Raw genomic sequence first — 23,963 nt, 5'->3', positions numbered from 1 at the left:
ACGGAATTTATACCCCAAAGGCTGGCTATCTCAGTCTCATATCGCACAAACAACCTAAGCAGACACCTGAACGGTGGAAGAGCATCTCGAAGCTTGGTTCTCCCCCGTGAACAAGACTTTTCTCTTGGTGTGTTCTCAGAAACAAGGTCCCCACGGGGAATCACTATCACATCGTTCATTCCAAGGCCCTCACTGGTGTGTCTTATGCAAACAATGTTCTGAATCGACTCAACACTTATTTCTTCAATGTGAATCTCAGAGCAATCTCTGGTAGATTGTCACCTCCTAGATTCAACTATCTAGTAAATGGGAGGGTGAAAATATTTGCCGAGCCTAGGAAAATTGGTGTAGTTTGCATCGAGGTACAAAATAGTTATGCCTTCCCCTTCTTATATGCTAGCATATCTCGCTGGCTCAAATCCAGATTATTTTTAATGACAGAGCAACTAGATGGATGCATATCTCGGCCCAGATTATATCTGCCTTCCACGATATGCCCGAGCCCACCAGACCTCGGCCTAGGAGACCGCTAGCCCCTGCTCCCATAGATAAAAATACTCCCTGGGAATTCTTTGATGGTGCTGCACAAAACCAAGGATGTTAATATTTCATGATGGGTGCGAATAGAGAGTGACATAGGGGCTTGGTAGGTGAGCTTGTTAACCTCTTAAAAAGATAGAAATTTATGATGGGCAGGGAGTAGACGAGGGGAGTGGGGCATCCTTAAGTCAATTGCAGATTCCCCGAATATTCGGGAATCCAACGGACCTGGGCACGGTCAATTTTTTGACCGCGCCCATGTCCGTCGGATTCCCGTATATTCGGGGAATTTACAATCGACTTAAGCTCACCGAGGAGTGGGTAGGGGGTAGTGACTTACTATATGCATGCACAAGTGTGTGAGGAACACAAATAACTTTAAATATGTGAAACAGGGAAGAGATGGTTAGTATGAGAAACTATAGGGGAGGAGTGGGTAGGGGGGAGTGACTTGGTCTATGCATGCACAAGTGTGAGTAACACAAGTAACTTTAAATATGTGAAACAGGGAAGAGATGGTTAGTATGAGAACCTACACGGGAGGAGAGCAATTGAGGCTGGGTGACGGGTAGGAGTAAAAGCCCCACCTACATGAGGGAAAATCTGAAGTTTTTTCTAATTGTGGAGAGCTTGGTTCAGGTGTAGATCAAATAACATTAGTATTTTGTAGAAATCCGAACAAGCCATGTTGTGGCTGCAAGACTTTACCTAGCTGCATGGGATTAAGGTAGGTGGGGAAGCAATGAATCTCATTGGAGTTGTAGAGGTGATGAACCATTGGAAGCTGACGATGGGCGCAGTTTTTGTATGTCCTCTTTCTCTCACCTGTCTTACTCACAGTATCTTTGCTACCCTTCCTTTTGTGTATCAATTGGTATCGAATTGTGTGGTTTTTCTCTAAAGGTTTGATTTTCACTGTGTCGATATCTCTCTTTGACGAGGGGTTGGAGGACCTACTTATTAGTGAGTTTGATAGTGTTGTGTTTGCTACTATGTGGTGTGTTCCTATTGGCTTGGGTAATTTTTATAGCAAAGGTGGTTCAAGCATTGGCGGGGTAATTTCTTGGGTTGGGTGTGATTTTGGCTCCATGTTCGTGGAGGTACATGTTGTAATTCAAATTTGTATGAGTTTTGCTTTGTGTCTTATTTTTTGTGTTTCATTCCTCCCTCACGTTTGTTTCTTAATTCCAAAGACAGTGGGTTGGGGTTTGGTAGAGGGTATGGTATACCTTTGTATAATTTTCCTTCCTCTATCTGTTTGATCTTTTCTGAGAATTTCGAGAGATCGTCACTCCTACACGATATGCCGCCTATACAACATATGCAGAGCAGGAGGGGAGTTTACTGGTAGGGGCCTCAAAACTGAAACTAGGAACAATTACATGTACAAGAAACTTTTAGGGCTCCTTATGCATGATCTTTCCCTGAGACCGGTTAAAAAATCAAGAAACTAGAATCCATGGTTGATGTAGAGCAACAAGCCTTCCTTTTCTAATTTTGAGTTTTTGGAAAAGGTCTCTGGTTATTTTCCTTATATTAGTCATAGGAGGGGACGAAGGAAACAATATCTTAATTCTATAGTATTACACTTACATATCAAGACATTGCTCGACATTGTACTAAAAAATAAATAGATGGAAAGATGCAATGTATTTCTCTCTTTGGAAGACACTGAGAGAGCTCTGAGAAATCAAAGTTTCTTCTTTGGATAAACTCGATGTAAAGCTAACACATCTCGAAGGCTAATTTCATTGTTAATCTGATCCTGCTACTCCCCCAAGTTCTACAACAAAGGACCCAACAAGTCTGTCTTCCTCGAATGTTTGGTGGTTGTTTTGTATTAATGTTATGTTTTGGAATGTCAAGGTATATTAAGAATGTTTGTTAATTGAGATTAAGTGTAATGAATAAGGGGTTAAAATTTTTCGTCTCTATTGAAACAAGTGAAACGACCTATAAAGTACTATGAATAAGCACTCCATGGCTTTATATTGTAATTTATTTTTGAATTCATTAGGAGACAATAAAAATATTAATTTACAAAAAAATATCAATTATTTAATATTGACACATGATGTGTTTAATCATAATCCTAATCAAAATAAATAAGAGATTACCTCTTAAAAAAACAATAGTATTTATTACTCTTTTTTTTTTTTTTTTTCTTCCAGTAAGAGTATTTATTACTTATATAAATAAAAAAATTCACACATATGTATATAATGTATTAGAAGAACTGGTAAATAGGTAGCCTTAGTCTCATAGTGGGTGGGTTGATTCCTACAGCTTTTATATTTATATTTTCGGGCATATTGTAATTATCTTCCTCTTCTATATAGATTGCATTACTCAAGGAAATTTAAATCTTAGATCTTTTAATTTGCAAAATACTTCATATCATCACAATTGCCAATTAAAATATCCTCTATAATACACATATATATTATTTAACAAAAAAAATATTTATAATTACAATTGGTTAATGATGTTTTAATAGATTTACTCTAAAAACTAATTTCCTTCGTCTTAAGTTTCTTTTTCATAAAAATTATATTTTATTAATAAAATGCTCTCATGAAATCAAAAGAGTTTCCCTTAATTTTAGATTTCTTAATTTTAAAAATAGATTTTATTAAAAATGATCTTTTTAAGGATATACGTAATGCTGACAGAGGGAAAATTAACTGTGGCAGGTACTTGGTCCAGATTCCCAAACTCTATTAGACGGAAGTGAATATCTGATTCTGTGGTTGTCATCCTTTCTGATTATTTAATTGTTATTTTTTAATATTTTATTTTTATTTTGAAAATAATAATGTGACTAGATTGAGTATTAAAAGAATTATATATATTTTTTATATGCATATATAAATGGCTGAGGAATTAGGGGATGATCAAAATGGTAGAAATGGGATAAACAAAATTCAAGAAACCTTGGAGTAGTATTGTTCTAATCATGTTTTTGATGGTGGAAATGGATTTAGCGTCATCAAAAAACTTCTAGACACCTAAAATCTTAAAGTTTGATAATTGCTTTACAAAATTGGCTGCAAAATTTTATCAAAATATTACCAAAATTTTCATGATTTTCAAGGCAAAAAACAATCTAATTAGACTAGGCTATATAAACTACTTCTCTCAATATAATAATAGAGTATAGATAAACTACCTCTCTCAATATAATAAAATAGTAGAGTAATAAAATAATTTTAGAATATCAATATTGTATAATTTCAACCAGTCAATTATAATTTTTATAATTCTTTTTATGGAATTTCAAATAAAATTTACCTCAAATCCAGAATCTAGTTAATGGAAAAAAAAGTTCTGTCGTACTGCCTCTTATCCATGATTGTTTTTAGTGTTCAATGAGGTTTTGTCCACGCGGGTTCTTTCCAATTGTCATATTATTATAGTTCATGATTGTTCAATGTTCAATGAGGGATTTGATCTCCTTCCGATGCCCATATTCCTTTCTTATATATTTGAAATGTCTGCATTTGCTTTACATAAAGAGGATCTTGTCCTTTAAAAATTAGTTCTACAAGCATGCGCATGCTCTATATAATGTTGTTTAGGCATCAAAGCGATCAATTCCGTATGATTGCATATAGTATATGGGATTTAGGTTCAACTTATCTTATCAGAATCTAGATTTTATAATTACTCTTCGGAACTTCAACGAGCTTTACCATTAAAGGGGAATATTTATATTATTTTTTATAATAGATAAAATTGAAGAAACTGGAATTTATAACGCAGGTTTATTCCTAGGATATCTTGAACTCGCAAAATATTTTATTTTACTTTACGAGGCCGTTAAAGATGGGAGTGCAGGAATATGTGATATGAAGTCAAACTCATAATGGAATCTGCAGAAATATAAATTAATTGAAATTAACAGGTTGATGTGGTAGTTATCAGGGACATCTAAATCATAATAATAAACAAGGGAGCATAAACCAACCTTGCAAATTGCAGGAAAGAAGCGTTCTGTGTCTCTCGTTTAGTCAACATTAACGGAACGCTGACAATGCGATCAGAGTCTTATACATTAAAATGCGTATTGTCAGATGGCAGTGTTCCCTGAAAAACTACCCCACATAGGATGTATTCAAGAAATTCAGACTGAGAAAGCCAAGGGCTTCACCCTCACCAATGTTGCGTTTTCACAGACGGCGTTATCAATCACAACCCTGAAATCAAATCAAAACAGAAAGATTGCTCAATAGTGAGCTAACGAAAATTCCCTAAAAAACCGAAAGTCCCCGCAGCAACTTATTAGAAAACCATTTTCTGTAAGGAAGAAGGAAGGTCACAGAAGAAACTACTAACTGCAAAGTCTTCTATGTCCCTGAAGATTTCTCTCCGCTGTGCTATTATTTTCCTCTGCAGATACACCAAAGACAATATAAGCAAGCTCCTCAGATGTTGTGAATCGGCGAGATCATTCTGTATTCAGAAGATGCATTTATATAAGAGCGCACAAATAATCCCTGCTTTATGTGGTCAATGGATGATCCAATCTGGGAAACCAGAGAGAGTGGCACCTCCAACTCTCGGCCTCTCGTATGGCGGAACCAGTACCGGAAGAGCGTTGGAAGACCATGATGCGAGGAGAGACCCCTGTAGATATTCGAAATCTCTGTGGTGTGTTCGTTTCACTTCGTTTCAGAAATTTCATGGGCAGTTTGGGCGCGGAAATAACATTTGAATTTTGAAATTTTGGGCACCAAGATTGGGCGATTGCATTGAATGACTATAGAGGTTGCATTGAATGAGTATGGTGTACTATCATATCCACCGTGTGACAGGTTGGAAGGGAGCGGCCGGGAAAGGTATGGAGCATAGTTGCCGGAAAATCATGGGATTGCATGTAGCTGTCGCGTCAGTATCCCATACATACATGGATTTGGTTGTAAGGACGGTGCATCCATGGGCTCTTCGGGTTACGTGGACTATAGCATTAATGATGCTATAGTCCATGAAATAGCACTTGCCACATGTATGCGGTCAGAGTTAAGGAGGTGGGATGGGTACGGGTCGCGGTCAGAGTTAAGGAGATGGGATGGGTACGGGTCGCGTGAGGTACGGGCCCGCTAACCCAAGTTTGGTTATACGGGCCCGCTACCCCAAGTTTGGTTATAAAATTCTAAATAGTTACTATTTACCAAACAAGTTCCGGAAAAATGTGCCAATGTTAAATAACAGTTGGGTTATGAAATCAAAACAAGATAAAAGTTGAAAAAGAAGAATTGATTCCCTGCCCTGCCCTGCTTCAATCAAATCCTAAGTTTTACCACTACACCAAACTAATTTTTTTGGTAATTCCACGAGGGATATTATTTAAGAGCTCAGTTTTGCCAGCGTTGGGAGGAGGAGGACTGCACGAATTTCGAGACAGGGGCAGGTATGCAAATCGAGATAGTGTAATAATTTTTTAACGCAAGAACCATGAATTTCGCAGGAGGGCAAAATTTCCAACTTCTCAGAAATTGACAAATTTTATATGGTTTTTACACTTCTTGTCGCCACGAGCGCAACGGTGCTGTTTATTTCTTCATCAGAGGTCTGCATTTTTCGGTCATTTCCAGATTGCACATGGAACCATGATTTCAGCGAAAACAGGGAGCGGAACCATGAGCCATGAAATTTTCCCAAGGAGGTAAAATTTCACTTTGTCAGAATATGGTCAAGTTTATACTTGTTTTTCATGGTTTTCTGCAGGGATCCTAATGGTGAAATCAGATTTGACATATAAGCAGTGGATTTTCAGCTCATCCCTGAAACAAAATCTTTGAGGAATCCCGAGGGAATCTAAAAGATTCCTTGTGCTCCGAATTTTCAAATTCTCAGAATTTGGATTTTGGACAGTCATTTCAGCACTACTCGACGCCACAAATCTGATGGTGTATTCAGATTTGTCTTTCTCTCATTTCTTCTTTCAGTCACTTTTCTAAGTGCCAGTGCAGATGTCCATCTTCATGTGTGAACAATCTTCTTCTTGTGATCGATGTTGTGAGATCGATGCTTCAGCAAGCTTCAACACTTTGACAGCCTTTGCTTCAGATGGCCCTTGGTGATGAGGTATATGATGTGTTCATGTACTTCTTATTTCTGCATTATGTTGTACAGATCCATGATTGATGATTGATGCAGGATCTTGTTTATTTCACGTTGTCATGATTCCTTGCTTTATGTTATGCAGAATCTTTCTATGTGATGTACTTTATATCATAACTCTTTATGTTATGCTTTGAGATCCCTTGTTGTATGTTGTTGGGATACTCTTGTTGTCGTCATGCATGTGTTTTGCTTTGACATCCCTTTTGTGCCATGTTGGCGGGATGCGCACCATGCTTGTTTTGTGTCATACTGATAGGAGTCTTTTGATTGAGAGTTCTAGCTGTGGAACATCTATTTTAGAGCCACTCCTACGTGAGGGCATTCTTCCTTGTATGATCGAGACATCATCTCTATGTACATCATCTTTCTTGACAACACATAATGCAGCGGCCTACACCATCTTAACATCAGGGCCTGGAGACGTTGTCCCTCCTGGACGAACTCCATTATCAACGACTTCTGTTTTCATGTGTTGATGATTGTTATGTTACTCTTCTTTACAGCATGCAGATGTATTCATTAATGTTCATTTAATTGCAATTTTAACACATCACGAAAGTAAAAGGTCTTGGAAAGGTCCTTCTTCACACCCGGACCTGGATCAAGAATTCAAGTGTAAGAGGCACACATGCAATTGACCTACATACATGACAAACACATTCACCCAAGGAGAGCGTAACCATTCTCTAATACCAATCTATAACACCCCCTCCTCCTAGGTCCACCCAAGCAACCGACCAGCCGGGATAACACATGCGATGAGAGAGGTCACTATAATGGATTCAACTTCCTTGGTGACCTTAAGGAAATGGAATTGGTGGAAGATATAAAAAAACCCATCCACATCAACACCAACACCCTCAGGAGACATGTTAGCCACTCAGACAACCTGTCCCAGAGTCTCAATGAGTTTTAAGCATTTTAACCCCTGGTCACTCTCATATTGTAGGCATGACAGCATCCAGAACCCAAATTTTCTCTCACAGGCCTATGTGCCAGTGTCCATGGACTCTTTTCAATAGACCTGTGCTAGTGTCCCTGAGATTTGAGCCAACTTTCTAGCCCAAAATCCCGACATCTGCCCAGAACTTTTCACAACCTCCAAAATCCATCAAAGACATGATGACAATATAAACAAATCAAAATTTAACCTTAGGAATAGGCTTGAGCATCCCCAACCAGGAATGACATTCTGTCAAACACTTGGCATCAATGCAACCTATAGGTCTAGGATACAAGATAGAGCATGAATGACTGAAAGAACTTATTAAGCATAACCAAAAGGTTCACCACCTTCTCCATTGAACGATTATAACATCAATTCGGTCTTTCATCCATCCATTTAACCATTACAAGTAAATACATGAAATAACCATGACATGAACCAGTCACATAACCATGCTATTAACCAACGTAAAACCATATAAATATAAGATATATGACAACCATTAAATCCACATATAAATAAGTGAAAAAGAAGAGAACTTAGCTTTTATTAATCATAGGAAAATCCGACCAGGTTTGGGACTTCCACGTACCACCTGACCATAGACTTGGCAGAACCAAATCTCTCTTTCAGCTAGTCACCCCCATGCCATATTCCAAGAATGAATGTGGGATCTCATGGAACAAAAAATCCAAGAACAAACAAGAGAAGCCAGAGGTTAACCACCTCCACCCTCATCAAACTGTGATTACACCAAACTCGGTGTTCCGATCACAACCAAACCAAACTTGCAACACCATCCAAAATCCATCACTATCACTCGTCTATAGCCAAATTCTTAATTTTAATTCCTGAATTTACACAAAGTACAGGTACAAACTGAAAGTGGACGAGAAGAGCGATGTGTATAGCTTCGAAGTGGTTTTTCTTGAGCTGATTAGTGGCAAGAAATCAGTGGATGAAAGAGAATATGAAGAGGGCATGAACATAAGAGAGTGGGCGAAGAAGATGACGAGCTGGAAAATAGAAGAAGTTATGAAGATTATTGATGCCAGACTCAATAACATTCCTGAGGAAGAGGAGATGCATATATTCTTTGTAGCTATATTGTGCACACAAGAGCAACCTGTCTACAGACCCACCATGCGTGAAATAGTGCATATGCTCACATACTGTAAACCCATGCAACAATTTTGACATTTCCATGTGACCAAAGAAAGAAAGGTAAGAAATGTTAATTTTCACGTTCCAATTTCCCATGTAACCAAAGAGAGAAATGTAAGAGACGTCATTGTCCATGTGACCACATAAATCAAGGGTGACATCCTCCCTCTGTCTAAACTCACGATAAGGCAGTTCATTTTATGGAAAGGTTATGGAATCTAATCCCTATTTTGATTAATAAAAAAATAATTGAAAGTTTACCCACATTTTAATAATATAATTTTTTTCACATTAAAAGTTTGAAGTAAACTTATGTAACAATGGACAATGGCATTTTAAATGTAGTTGCAATGCCATTATGACTTTGAAGTTTCCGTTTAAGTGATCAATATTATATTGAAATTATTTACTAGATATGAGCATTGTTTAGATTCTCTTCCGGATCCATCACATAAGGATTCTTTTCCATCGACGTTTCGAACCAGCAACGATGGTTCATCTTCAGGATGTGAGAAATTATTGAAACACTGGTCTTATTTTTTCTATATATATATAGAGATGCTTAGTCGACAGATATGATTAATTTAATAATTATTATTATTTATTTATTTAATCTATTTAATTAATTTTTCTTCATTATATTTGTTTTCAATTTTATTTTATTTATTTATTTATTTTATTTTATTTATTTATTTTTAATTGTTATTTATTTTAATTAGTTTTAATTTTAGTTATTATAATTATTAATTGTAATTTTGATTATATAATTATTTCAGTTATTAATTTTTAATTGTTATAATTATATAGATTTCATAATTGTTTTATGCAAATTTTAATTATTTGTTTATTTTAATTGCTAGTTTAATTAATTATAATTGTATTGATTGTATTTATTATGATTATTTATTTATAATAATCATAATAAATACAATCAATACAATTATAATTGTAGAGTTAAGGCTTCTGTGATCCATAACAAGTTTATGATAGATTTTTCGGCGAAAATCACATGAGAAACCATTTGTCGACGCGTTTCGAACCAACCAGTGTGGTTCATCGTCAGGACACTGGTTGGTTCGAAATGCGTCGACAAATGGTTTCTCATGTGATTTTCGCCGAAAAATCTATCATAAACAATTATAATTAATTAAAATAACAATTAAAATAAACAAATAATTAAAATTTGCATAAAACAATTATGAAATCTATATAATTATAACAATTAAAAATTAATAACTAAAATAATTATATAATCAAAATTACAATTAATAACTATAATAACTAAAATTAAAACTAATTAAAATAAATAACAATTAAAAATAAATAAATAAATAAAATAAAATTGAAAACAAATATAATGAAGAAAAATTAATTAAATAGATTAAATAAATAAATAATTATTATTATTAAATTAATCATATTTATCGGCTAAGCATCTCTATATATATAGAAAAAATAAGACCAGTCTTTCAATAATTTCTCACATCCTAAAGATGAGCCATCGTTGCTGGTTCGAAACGTCGATGGAAAAGAATCCTTATGCGATGGATCCGGAAGAGAATCTAAACAATGATGTAACTCGCAGAAACCTCAAAGACAAGATAGATATGAGCATGTTGGCATATGAAAATGGTTACCATAAAACCCAAGATTTGAAATTGGAGTGTATTATTTATATCAATAAAATAATGTAACCTCATCATCTAAATTTAAATATGATATTTTTCTAAAAAGTTTGAAGTCCGACAGCGTAAATCGCATATCGGTCGCGGAGGAGGAGAGTTGCAAAGAGAGTCGAGGATGTACCGATTCTCGATACCGATAAAGGTGGATCCTCGAATTAAGAATTCAATACTGACGGAAGGCTTTATGGGTTATTTATATACATTCAATTTTAAAAGGCCCGACAAGTATCTAGGGGCCTTAACTTTCGTGGGCCTATTGCATCGCCAAAAGTCTGGGTCTTTGTCCCAATACCGCTGACAGCTTTCCTCCAATGCGATTGCTCGGGGCTCACTAATCGCTCCTTTTTGTGTCATAAGGCGCCTCTTTGTAACCTTCAATTGTTGATGCAACGCACCTTTAAGTATCAAAACTTTAAAGGAAAAATGTTAGGAGTAGAAAGGCACAATGATCTTAAAAATTCCTTGTAATGTCAGTTGATTAGGCCATGGCCCAACCATTGATTTATAATATATTAATCGTTCCAATTAAAAAAAAAAGTAAATATAATTCTTTTTATTAACAAATAAAATATCCAGAAATAGTATATGAATTATTTTTATACTTTTATCTTGATAAAAATTTTGTGTATAGCTATATATGTATTGCTATTGGTAGGATTCTATTAATCCATTTGTGATTTGATTGCTATTAGTTTAGCTTTGACTTATGTAAATCCTAACGTTAAACTTTAGAAATAAATAATACATTTCTATTTGAATTAAAAAAATTAATTTGTAAATACTTGATGTCTTATTTCAATTTTAATGCCATATGTCCCAGTCTCACTAATAAATTCTCCTAACTCTGAGATGTCGGCAGTATTCAAGGTCAACATATGTTGTCATGCTTACAATTGACATGTTGATACTTCCAACTAGACGTGTGATGAAACAATATTGGTTATCATCCAGGAATTCACTCACTACTCTGAATTTCTTAATGACTTGGTGATTTATGCATTTCTCTCAGTGAAAAGAAAAATTGATTTTTTTTTTCATACGATAGACTGTCGGCGATCCGATATCTGACCTAACTACTAGAGGGTTGATTTGGCTTGTAGAAATTGTGAGGTATAAGAATTTAACAAACAATTTGAGGCATTCAGTAACACAAAAATTATGGAATTGCTTCCACTAAGCAACAGTTTCGGTTCAAACCCAAGAGGTACAGAAACAAATATAACGTTGCGTACGAAAAATATCCAAATTACAAGTACATTTTGTTGAATTCTATAGCTATGGTCTGCCTTCATAATTAATATTTTAGCCCTTGAAATATATGTAATGATAAATATAACACATGTTCTTCATGTTAGTTTCAAAAGAGAAAATTTTCATTTTTTGGCTCCAAGATAATCAAGTCGGCCCTCCATCAAGTCAAATTGACCCCAGTTGAAGTGACACCCATTCAGCCTCCCAAAAGATTATAAATAAGGCACTCGACCTCCTTCTCTTGACACGTAATTCAAATCACTCATCTATTCTTTTGTTTATCTATGTGAAGGAGAGAGGGAACAAGAAGTGCACACGAGTCACAAGATCTACACATTAGTCACAAGAAGTGTGAATGAGTAACAAAATGTGTGCATGACTAACAGGAAGTTCACATGACTTACTAGAGTCGACTATTGTGGGAACTTTGACTAGGTTTGACCAGGGTTGTATTGCTGGCCATTTTGACTTTGTATTTGACTAGAAGAAATAGATGTATCTCTTGTTGAACTAAAGAATTTATCTAAGGAAAAGGTTGTTGGGTTTTCCTATGGTAAATCTTACGTTGCCTTTGTGCATTATTATCTCTCCTATCCTATTGCTTTTATGGTTGAATTTCTAAAGTGTATTTGCTTAATGATAAACTAAAAGTGCTAAAAGAATATCTATATCATTAGAAGTAATTATTAGTTTTCGCAAATTACTTCTTGTATCTATTGCACTTGAAAAATCAACATAGTGTCAGAGCTTTGGTGAAGAAATGGGCACTGAGATCACTTTTAAAGAGACCTACATCTGCAATTTGATTGTTTATCTATAACCATGGGTTCCTCTATGAAGTTAGAGAACAAGTTGGAAGGATCTAGAAATTTCAGGGCTTGGAAAACAAGGATTGACCTCATTCTTGCAAACAATGATGTTTTGGATATTGTGAAGGGAAATGTCACTAAATCTTTAGATAATGAGGGAAAAAAAATACATGAAGGATGCCATCACAACCATGAGTATTATTGTGGATTCTATTAAAGATAATTTGATTCCATATGTCTCAAATATTGACACTTCAAAGAAGGTGTATAATGCCCTGGTTGGATTATATACCATCAACAACGTTGGTTAAGTAATGTATTTGAAGAATGAGCTTCATGATGTTAAAATGACAAGAGATAATATTGTGGCCTCATATTTTATGGGGATATCTCATCTAAGAGATCAACTTCAAGCAATTAATGAAATTATTTCTAATAAAGAACTTGCGACTATAACAATTAATGGTTTTCCTAACTCATGGGACTCGTTTGCATCTAGTATTTGTGATAGAGAAAATATTCCAAGTTTTGGGGATCTATGGACCTCATGTACCCAAGAAGAATCTAGACTTTTCTCAAAGGGGAAGATTCCAAGACCTCAAGATGATCACTCTCAAGCGTTTACAACCCACTCTAAAAATAATGGAGGAAGGAAAAATTTTAGAAAAATTCAAAGGAATGCAGGTAGAAGACCAACCCCGCAAAATAAGGATATTTAATGTTTTCATTGCCACAAGTTGGGTCATTATAAAAATAAATGCATTGAAGGGAAGGGCGATAAGAAGAGGAAGGGAAATTGTGATGATGAGAATCCACATTAGAAGAAATCTAAGAATGACACTACAAAATCATTATCAACTAATGATACAGACATACTTTACTATGTTGATAAAATTGCAAATAGATCTTTGATTTCTGCAAGTAGGCTAGGAGCAAGAGGGAGCTAGAGGGGCCTCTCACATAAAACAAGGGAAGTCATAAAACTTGTGCTATGATCCCCTATTGGAAGAACTGATTTATAAACCCTAGAAATATATAATTCTTTGATAATAAAACCTTAGATATTGTGGATAAAACCCTAGATTTATACCTAAATCAATGTTTTTGCTGAAAGAATAAATCCTAGCTCATGCAACAAAGAAAAGGAAAACAACATGTTGATGATGAGGATGATGAAATTACTGAGTTACACCTTTGTTGGACTCGTTAAACTATTAAACGACATTAGATTCATCACCATGACGAACATGAGCTTCTTCTTCCTAGTACTCGTTAAACTCACTAGGTTGGATTCATCCGAAGGATGAACTTATAGTGCAAGCATATGTTATCCCCTTCAAGCTTGCGTTTAAAAAATAATTAGGGTACTCACCATAAATGGTGGGGGAAATTTTGATATCTATCATTCATGTCGGCAGCTCACTCTTGAACATGCCACTCTTTGCTTCGTGTCAGGTTGGGACATCCTCCTTTGTATCGTTGACCTTCCTGGGTTTTGGGCCGTTCATTTTGCCTTCCATCTGATCTCTACTACGTCATCATGACAATCGATCCTATGGATCCAGAAGCTGCCAAACTTCCAGTTGTGTCGCCGATATGTTCAAGGGTTGTCCTTCTGCAGTTACACTTACCTTTGATTCTCTGTATCATCCAAAATCATTTTGAATCCTCTCGTCTTGTGTCGATGATGTGGGATTCATTATGGCCATCCTTCGATATGGACGCTTTCCGTGACTTCAACTCATTATCCGAGAAGTTGACTGAGAGACTCCCTTCAAGTACCTTAGAGCTTGTATGCCCTAATGGTAAGTTCTTTGCACTTGATGACAAGCTCGCATCATTGGCTTTCGATCGAATGATTTCACGGGTGTTCGACTTCAATTCCTGTATTCACATTCTGTGGATTGTGTTGATAGTACCTTTAGGACCATTGTCATTATTGGTGGTTTCTCTCGCGCTTGTTAATAGTTTACATTAGTGACTGATAATCAAGCGACTTTCTAGCATGTTCGATGTCAACACATCTATTCACATGCTATAATATATACTTAGATTGGGTCATGTTGGAGCGCAAGACCCTAGACTCAGATCACAAAAGTCTAGGTTGCGAAGTGGTGTGACATGGTTATGATGATATGCATGTATCTTTCAGATGGTTGGCTGCAACCAGACCCTGAGTTATCATATGTGATCCTTCTCATTATTGGATGGTTGTGACCATGCCTTGGTTCCATTATGATCCTCTTTGACAGATGGTTGCACCCATACCTGGATCCATTTACATGATCATTCTCTGGATGGCTGTGTCCATGCCACTATTCATATATCATTCGTCAGAGATCTTAGCTTATGTATATGTATATGTACTTGCTTGCAGGTTTTTTGTCGGCAGATCGGTTCCCTCGCATTGATTTGTAAATCATTTTATCCCTCACTCCAGATCAGCCTTCACGCTTTAGGGGACATCTATTACACAACATTTTGTCATTGTCCCTGTACTCCCCGTTCCTTGATCCTGGAGGACCTCTACAGTGAACCTCGCATGCTTTGCCTTCATGAAGGAACTCCCATTGTGTCAATCTTCATGAGCAAATCATTTCCCTTTTGCATCATTTCCCTTGAAACTTCTGTTTTTCCCAGTTTACAAGACCGATGCTAATGGCCTTTGTCTCCCCCGCGCCGATGTACAGAGATTAGCACTACTCCTTGCGCCGACCAGAGCGAATGAGCTGTGTTTTAGTCGCGTCAGTCCTGTTATGGAAAGTTTTTTAAATTAGAGTCGAAGCTTCCAGCTCTAGAAGCTCCGTAACGGAAGTCTGGTAAATGGTTTGGCCAGATGGGGTCAAGGATAACAATTTGGGCTCCTTTCCCCTATAATGATGGAACTACCTCAAGGGATAAGTCCTTCTCCCATGAGAAGAGGATCCATCTCCCATCCATATTTACTATATAAACCTCCCTTCTTCCCAAGCACAAGCTAGTTTTTGGCTGAGTGTGAGTGTTATAGTTGCAAAGTGTTGATGCTATTTTGGTTGGAGTAGACAAGCAAGCTATTACTAGTTGTAGCTATCTAGTTGTGTGAGGGAGAAGTGTGTTTTGGTTTGGAGTGAAGCCTAAAGGGAAGAGCTTTAAAACTATTGTTGTTTGAAGCCATCGTGGAATGCTAAGAGAAGTGTGTGGGAACCTGGACTTGTTAAAGGAAGACTGAAACGTCAAGATGAATGGTTGTAATATCTCTTTGATATTAATATATTCAACTATCGATTGATTTCCTACATGTTTCGTAATATTACATATCCATGTCTTAATGTTTCTTGACTTGTTAAGTAGGTTGAATTGCAATTTGTCTATTATTATGTTTGAAGAAGGAAGCGAGAGATTATTGGAGCGAGCAAGCGAGGACATCATCAAGCAGGATAAGTGACCAAGAGGTATGCCCTCTTGATTGATTCTAGCCTAAGGAAATCTTCCATAGAATGTATATGTTGTGGCTAGACCCATTATCACGCTAGAGGAATTCATTCATGTCCGCACTTATAATTTTACTTCACCATAGTGGTAGCCACTTCACAAATCCAATTTGGTGAAATAAATAACATTTTTCAACTGATTTAATAAGTCATCAATGTGAGGGAGAGGGTAGTGATTTTTCACCGTAATCTTGTTGAGTGCCCGATAGTCCACACATATCCTCCATGTGACATCCTTCTTTGGCACCAACACAATGGGTGAAATCCAAGGAAAAGATCTAAGTTTTACGACCCCTTTGTTCAAAAACTCCTGCACTTGTCTCTTGATCTCATCCATTTCAACAACTAACAACCTATACATACCCACATTAAGTAAAGGAGCATCTTGTTGGAGATGAATTTCATGTTGGATATCTCTTTTTGAAGGAAACCCAATTGGTCCTAAATAATCCCACCATAATTAGAAAAAAGTTCATACAATTCTTTCTTGTGAGCGGGATCAAAACCTTGGAGAGCTTCAAATTCCTTTGTATTCTTTGCTCTCATAACCATGAGCATGCTACCTTTGCTGGAGTTAATAAGCCTCTTCATTTTACCTGCACTAGCAAGATTTGCGTTGATCTTCACATGATGGGCTCTGACAATATACTCCACCTCATCTTGCATGAGATGGTATTTGTTTTCATGCCAAAAGAAGATTGCTTTCTTGTCATACAAATATGAACTCCCCAAAACAATGCCACACATATCCGATGGTACAACATTCAGATAAACCTCATCTAGAAGCTTTGATGCAATAACAAACCTAACCCTACATTGCTTGGTTACATGAAGTTTCACTTTGTCACATACCCATCCAAGAGGATAGGGTTTTGGATGAGGCTTGGTCTCCAATGCCAACATTTTAACTATAGATTTTGAAATCAAGTTTACTTGAGAGCCCGAGTCAAATAATGTTTCCACTCTAGTATGTTTCACCACAACCTTAATATGGAACAATTCACTCCTCTTCCATTTATCAACAAGAGACTCATTTGTAGAACTTGAACTTGCATGAATTTCAAAGCTTGAATTAACATGAAGAGAACTATTACCATGTATGCCCATTGTTGTAATCTGCATCATGTCACCGAAGTCAGATCCAAGGTCCTATTGAATAGTTGCCACCATATTTTTCTTGCCCTTTCCACCAAATCTCTTTGGCTTTAACTCTGGATGCAACTTCCAACAATGTTCATCATCATGGCATTCCTTTTTACAATGTATACAATATATCTTTTGCCCTTCTTATTTCTTGGTTGTAGTTGTCTTCTTGTATTTTCCCTTTCCTTTTCCTTTGAATTTTTCGTTATGTTTGGATGATGAATTCCTAGGATGATCTACTTTGTCATGTTTACCCATGATTTCAAGATAGATAGACTTCACACTTGCCGCATCAATAGTAGTAGGTTCAAACAACAATAAAAAATTATTGATATAACTATGTAATGCACCAATATACTTCATCACAATCTTAGTTGAATCTAAAGAAATTCCCAATGTTAAATCCTGTTTCTAAATTCTTCTATGAAACTTTGCACACTTCGACCCTTGCCTTGCCTCAAATATTGTCATTCCATCATGGCCTTTTTCCATTAGCTCAAAGGATAGAAATGATATTTTAATTCATAAAAAATTTAGACCAGGAGGAAAGGAGTTTACGCACATGTTTACTACCTTTCTAAAGCTTGCTCTCCCACTAGATGACAACGGTGTTGCTCAACCAAAGAGATGCTAACTGTATCTTAGCCTCATCTTCTTCAATCTGCTGAATCCAACAATATACTTCAATTTGTCTGATCCAATTGTTTAACTTTTCTACACTACATTCTCCATTAAACATAGGCAAGTCAAACTTTTCATCTAACTTTAGAAAAGGTTTTTTAGAAGCATTCCTATGTTTCCTATTAGAATGACAAGAGTGAGAAGATGAAGAAGAAGAAAATTCATTGAATATGGAGATGGGGGTTCAGGAGGCTCTCCTCCTTCTCCTTGATTTACCGAAGCATGATCCTTTATTGGTTCTTTCTTCTTCTCCTTCTTTACCACTGCCTTCTCATGCTCTACAAATAATTTTTCAACTTTTTTGTCCATGGTGTAAAAATATTTGTGAAGAGCTTGCTCTTCCTCCAGCTGAGCATCATGATCTACCATTTTCCTTATTTGTGTTGTATACTCCACTTCTAGATCAAAGGACTTAAGTTTACCTTCACCCTTTTGAAGCTTGTTCCTGGTTATCATTCACACTCACAATTCACATCAAGAAGACCCACTCTGATACCAAACTTGATCCAAATATTTTACTTCATTGATGTATATTCAAAATTGCATGTAAAAAGAGCATGAAAACCACATGTGCATACACTTTAAAGAAGAAGAAAATCAAAGGCAACCATAAAGGAAAGGAAAAGACATGACTTGATAACGAAGTTCATCCAATGTGGACTACATCTCTGGGACCTGCTCAAAGTGGGGAGGCCTCTTGCATTAATCTCAACAAAATCAAAATGCATACGTGGAAAAATTACATTTTATACCTCCAAATATGGGGATGGAGAATCATGAAATTTGAGTATAAAGTTGGCCAAATTATGTCACTTTGACCTATGAGGCTCTAGGGAATATAAAATATTACCCATAGATTCTCTATGGAATATTTCAAGAATATTCTATCAAAGATTCTTGTGTAGATTCATTCGCAAATTCGCACTCAGGGTGGTGTGGTTCCACATGCGGTCTGGTTCCATGGCTTGGCCTGCACTATTCCATTCTCTCTCGAGCCCGACGGATTTGTATGACTTAAATAATAATTGTGGGGCGGAGTTTACAAACACATCAACTATCCCATTGGTAACAACTAGAAAGTGAGGTCACTGGGTCGCTCGCTGGTAACGGGTTCGACCCTAAGGACCCTCATCCGCATATATTTTTATATGTAAAACACAATAAAATGGTTGTATTGGTTAATTGTTTGACAAATCCGTCTATCTATCAAACAAATTTGACTGCTAAATTGGTCATTGGTTTGGCAAGTTAACCAACTTGGCAGCCCGCCAAACTTATCTAGCTGCATGCAATGCACCCTCCAAACTTAGTAATAACCGCCAAAACCACTGCCAAAATTAACCAAATCTACCAAACTAGTTATAACCAAGTCACTTGCCAAGTTCCTGCCAAATTTGCTCGGTCCAAGCCCAATCGACCAATTGCGGGGTGCCACGTGGCACCCTGTGATTGGGTTAAATGGTGTCAGGTTAAATTACAACAAGAAAAGGCTTCATTTGACTTGTGACATAGTCAAATGGAGAAATTTTATTTTCCACATCAGCAGGATGACTTGAGTTGTAGTTAGCAGGAGTGACATGGCCAAATCACTTAGTTAAATCAGTCAATTTCGAGTTTGTAGGCTAGAAATAGAGTTATGCATGAGTTGATTGCTAAACTCTAGAAATATAGTGGAGTTATTATTAGTTAAACTCAATTATCTTAGCTCTAGTCTAGAATAGAGTCAGTAGGAGTTCAGTTGAGTAGTAGTAATTATTGTTAACTCACTGATCTCTTAGTTAGCTCATCAATTTACTAAAAATAACCCTAGTCATGCATGGAATTCAAATTTACTAGTTGAGGTGGAGGAAAATACACATTGTAATTATCAATTGTATACTAGTATAGTGTACAAGTTTTGCATTGGAGTAGGTGATCAATTCCTTTAGGATTTGCACAAGGAAATAGGGAATTCTCCTATTTTTAGGGGTTAATTTCATAAAGGATTGCGCAATGAAATAGGAGGAAGGCTAAGGCCTATTTTGGCTAAGTGTTGGTTAGAGAAGATCAAAGAGCAGGAGATCAATATTGCAGTGCAAGTGGTGCTTCAAGGACTGAAGTTGTCATTATAATATATCCGTAGTATCATCTAATTTAATACAAAACAGAGGAGGGGTTTTTCCTAGTTGGGTTCCCCAGTAAAAATACTTTGTTCATTGTGATTGAATGGTTGCATGTTATTGCATGAGTTTCTATTGTATGTTTTCCTTTCCGCAGATTGAGTAGAAGAAATCTGTGTCTATTATTTTCAAATTGAATTCATTAGAAGCTACAAGTTTCAAGCTATTTCTACACGCCCTTGGATTGGGCCTTATCTGACCCATTTGGGCTTGCCATGTGCTGGCTCTAGATTGGTCCAAAATATTCCTTGACTTTGTTGACCATACTTTCATGTCATCATCCATACTAGTGACATCTACTGCCATGTGGCAGCCTGTGAGTCTTTCCTACACAATAATTTTTACAGTTTACCAAAAAATTCAACGGGCCATAAATTTCACATACGGTGTCAAATTGAGGTGTCGTTCATGCCGTTGAATTTAGAACAACGAGCTCTTCGATTTGAAATAGATTTTGTTGAGATTCGAAGACTTAAAAAATTTGGTCTTTTGGGATCCTACTTGATCAACCATATAGATTAAATCGATGATAAACATATCTAGGTATCAATCGATAATAAACATTGAAACACTTTATCACACATCTCAAGTTGGAAAAATTAAAAAAAATTATAAAAATTAATATAAATATATCATTATTATTATTAATAATAAAAATAATTAATATATTAGCTAAACATATATACATTAAAAAATGTAACAAGATTCTTAACGACGGAGATTCATCCCCACATTGTTATGGAGATTCTTATTTTGTAAATAGGCTTAGTTACAATACCATGGGCCAATACCATGGTTTATTGATATCACATGCCAAAAAACAACTCAAATCATATGCCACTTGTTCATATGGCATATTTCTAATTAATGAATTTAAATAGAAGGGAAAAAATGCTAAACTACTTTGGAAATAAATTACTTTAATGTCTATACTACCAAAAATGTTCTAGAATATTCTATGGAGGTTAAATCCCTACCATCCACTTAATAATTATTGATCATTAAATTAAAATTGTGGAAACCCAATTCCAAAATAGACATCTCTATCAACATTATTATTATTAATAAAATTATGCATTAATTAATCAATAATTATGTATTTTTTTTTATATCTAGTGGAATCGACAATGGTGGTGGTATTGTACTCGCATTATACGAGGTCGAATCCCACCGGCTGCCACTATAACCGCTAGGAGGAACCACCCAGCCCGCAAGAATGGCCCTCAGGTTAAGACGAGACTTGAACCCGTGACCTGCACAGCGGCATGAATGACTTAGTAGACCGTTCGTTGGCCATGAGACCAAACCCCTTTGGGCCATAATTATGTATTTCTTATTAATTATAAATTTCTTAAATTGGAATTATAGCATTGAGAAAATGATAAGTGGAGGATGGAAAACTTTGTATGGGTTTGAGAACAATTGTAAGCTAACAAATCTTTGTATTTGGAATAAATAAATATAAAAAAATCCTCATTGAAAGTGTGGTCACCTTTGCTATTTTATATGGATGTGAGGTTTGGGGTTGTAGTATATCTAGAGAATCATGGAGGAAGATTGAGCAGATCCAAAAACATTTTATAAACTATAACCTCAAGATTAAAAGATGTACTCGTTACCTTATCCTCCTTATTGAAGATAGCATTTCCCCTATTGAAAGCATGGCTATGACTAGGTATATCATATATAAGAAGTTATGCAACATGAAAGCCAAGAGGTTTCCCAAAATTGCTTCTAATGCTAGCTAAACCTGCACCTCCTGCTCAAGCAAGGATAACATAAGAAATCTCAATCTCGGCTAAAACATTGGGGGTTGAAAGAAGAGATCATCTTGCAGAATAAATATAACATTAAAAATATTATTACTTCCAATTTAAGGAGAAGTTATGGAGCAATAAAGAGTTAAAGAGAAAAAGGAAACTGAAATATTATAACAAGGTGATAAACCCAATCTTGAAAATCAGAGCTATTTCTTTGTATTGACTAGTGTTAAGAATTAAATGAACATTTCTAAGATAATGACTCATTCTCATGAGCTTCATAGTGAAATCAATGTTGGTACACTCCCAAAACCCCATGGGAAGAAAGAGTCAATGATCTGTGTGATACTAAGATGGTTGAAGATGAAAAACACGTTCTCTTAGATTTTTCAGCTTATAGTCAATTCAGTTTTAATTTTCTAAATATTTATCACATTACCGACCTTCTTGACGAATTAGCCAACAAAACTACGATGATTGGGAAAGCTTCTCACTTTTGTTTAAGCAGAAAAGTAAGATGTACACACTGATATTAGGCCAAACAAGTTCAATGGTCCAATTGTATCTTGGGGAGCTGTTTGTCTATTATGCCGAACAAGTTCAATGGTCCAATTGTATCTTGGGGAGCTGTTTGTCTATTATTGGTTGTAACCAGAATCTGTTATTGGTAGTAACAAGAGCGAAAAAAACTTAGGCATATGTAACTAGAGTCTGTTTTCAAAATCTTTTTTAAGTAATAAAAGATGTTGGTTTTTTCTACTTAAAAAAAATCTAGTAGTCCCATCCCAATGCTAATCATCAGGATTCCCTTTGTCAACTATATGAAGGTAAGGGGAGCATCCTAGAGAATAGCAAAATATGCCTACTTTGGCCTCTTCTGATTTCTCATATTTTTAGATTCATTGAAATACACTAACATCCATGCAGCATTATAAATTATATAAAGCTCTCAATTCAAAACTCAAGATTCAATGAATGAACGAATTATTTAATACTCCAATGTAAAACTGGGATTCAATTATTTCCCAATAAAGTGGAGCAAGAAAAACTATTTTGTAATGGTTTCATCTCATAGGGGTTTCATTTGGATTCATTCAATTATTTCCAAATAAAGGGAAACCAGAAAACTTCTTGTGTAATTGTTTAGGCGTTTTATTTGAATAATCACATATGTATTTTGGATCCTTGAAGGTTTTTATATTGTTGTTTAAAGGTCATATTTATTAAAATATCCTCGGGGCTGTAATTTTCAACAAACCTCACTTCCTACATTTACTCACAATCGTCACATGCATTTTCTTTCCATGTTGTTGACAAGGATGGCCTATGCATATTTCTTTCCTGACTTCGTAAAAAAAAAAGACCATGTGTAAAATGGCATCATTCAACTTTTAATTATTCCACGTTCTTCTGTAATTTCATTGAAATTTGAGTTAAATTGATATAATGTTATAAAAATTCGAATGTATGCATTTTGTCTCCATGGCAGTGATGGCGATGTCCCGTTCATAATTATTACAGATTTGACTTAAAAAAATAAAATAGAATCCGGAAATTTATGTTATTTAAATTTTTAGTGTAATTTATATAATATTTATTACAATAGAATATTTGGAATTTTATGTTAATTAAATAGGATTAAAAATCAATATATACAAGTTGAAATCAATACATTAAGTGCAATCATTCAAATAAGATTAGAAATGAATATTTACATTGAAATAAATATATGTATTTCTAAAAAAAAATAATATTAATGTTAAAATAATCTAAACTCAAGTTAAGATCTTACATATACCTTTACTCTTTTAATTTAATAAAATTTCAATAATTTTTAGTATCTTGTTTTTTATGTGAATTTAAGACTTTGATAAATTCAAAATCTATTGAAAAGATTTACTTCATCACTTTCTATGGTTAATAATGTTTAATATTATATAATATCATTTAATATTAAACATATATTACATAATATTATGTTAAATATTTTACCATGATTTATTCTAGACATGACAATATTATGCTTAACATTATCCTATTATAAAACTATGTCTAATATAATATAATATATTATTATAATATTAATATTTTGTATTATAATAGTATATTATATTAAAGCTTTGTACATTAAAATATGTTATAATATATTGAATTTTTTTTTTCTAGTTAAGACAAACCTAAGTACCCACGAGGGATTTGAACCGGTGACCTATCACAAGGAGTGCCTTA

At 35.3% G+C, this 23,963-nt stretch overlaps 1 long non-coding RNA gene across 1 annotated transcript; it reads right to left on the bottom strand.

Annotated features, from left to right (window-relative positions):
• Positions 1–4,498: 4,498 nt before the first annotated feature.
• On the bottom strand, positions 4,499–5,510 carry LOC149186790 (uncharacterized). Its single transcript, XR_016256155.1, has 2 exons — positions 4,876–5,510; positions 4,499–4,736 (listed from the first exon to the last, which is right to left on the bottom strand). It is a non-coding gene; the product is annotated as an uncharacterized LOC149186790 (long non-coding RNA).
• Between the last annotated feature and the right edge of the window lie 18,453 nt (positions 5,511–23,963).

The sequence above is a fragment of the Pinus tabuliformis genome, chromosome 3_1 (genome assembly GCF_031772625.1).
Source record: "Pinus tabuliformis cultivar Carrire ecotype Pingquan chromosome 3_1, CPIR1, whole genome shotgun sequence".
Lineage (NCBI taxonomy): Eukaryota > Viridiplantae > Streptophyta > Pinopsida > Pinales > Pinaceae > Pinus > Pinus tabuliformis.
The sequence above is the reverse complement of the archived record's forward strand: the minus strand, read 5'-3'. Positions and strand labels throughout refer to the sequence as shown.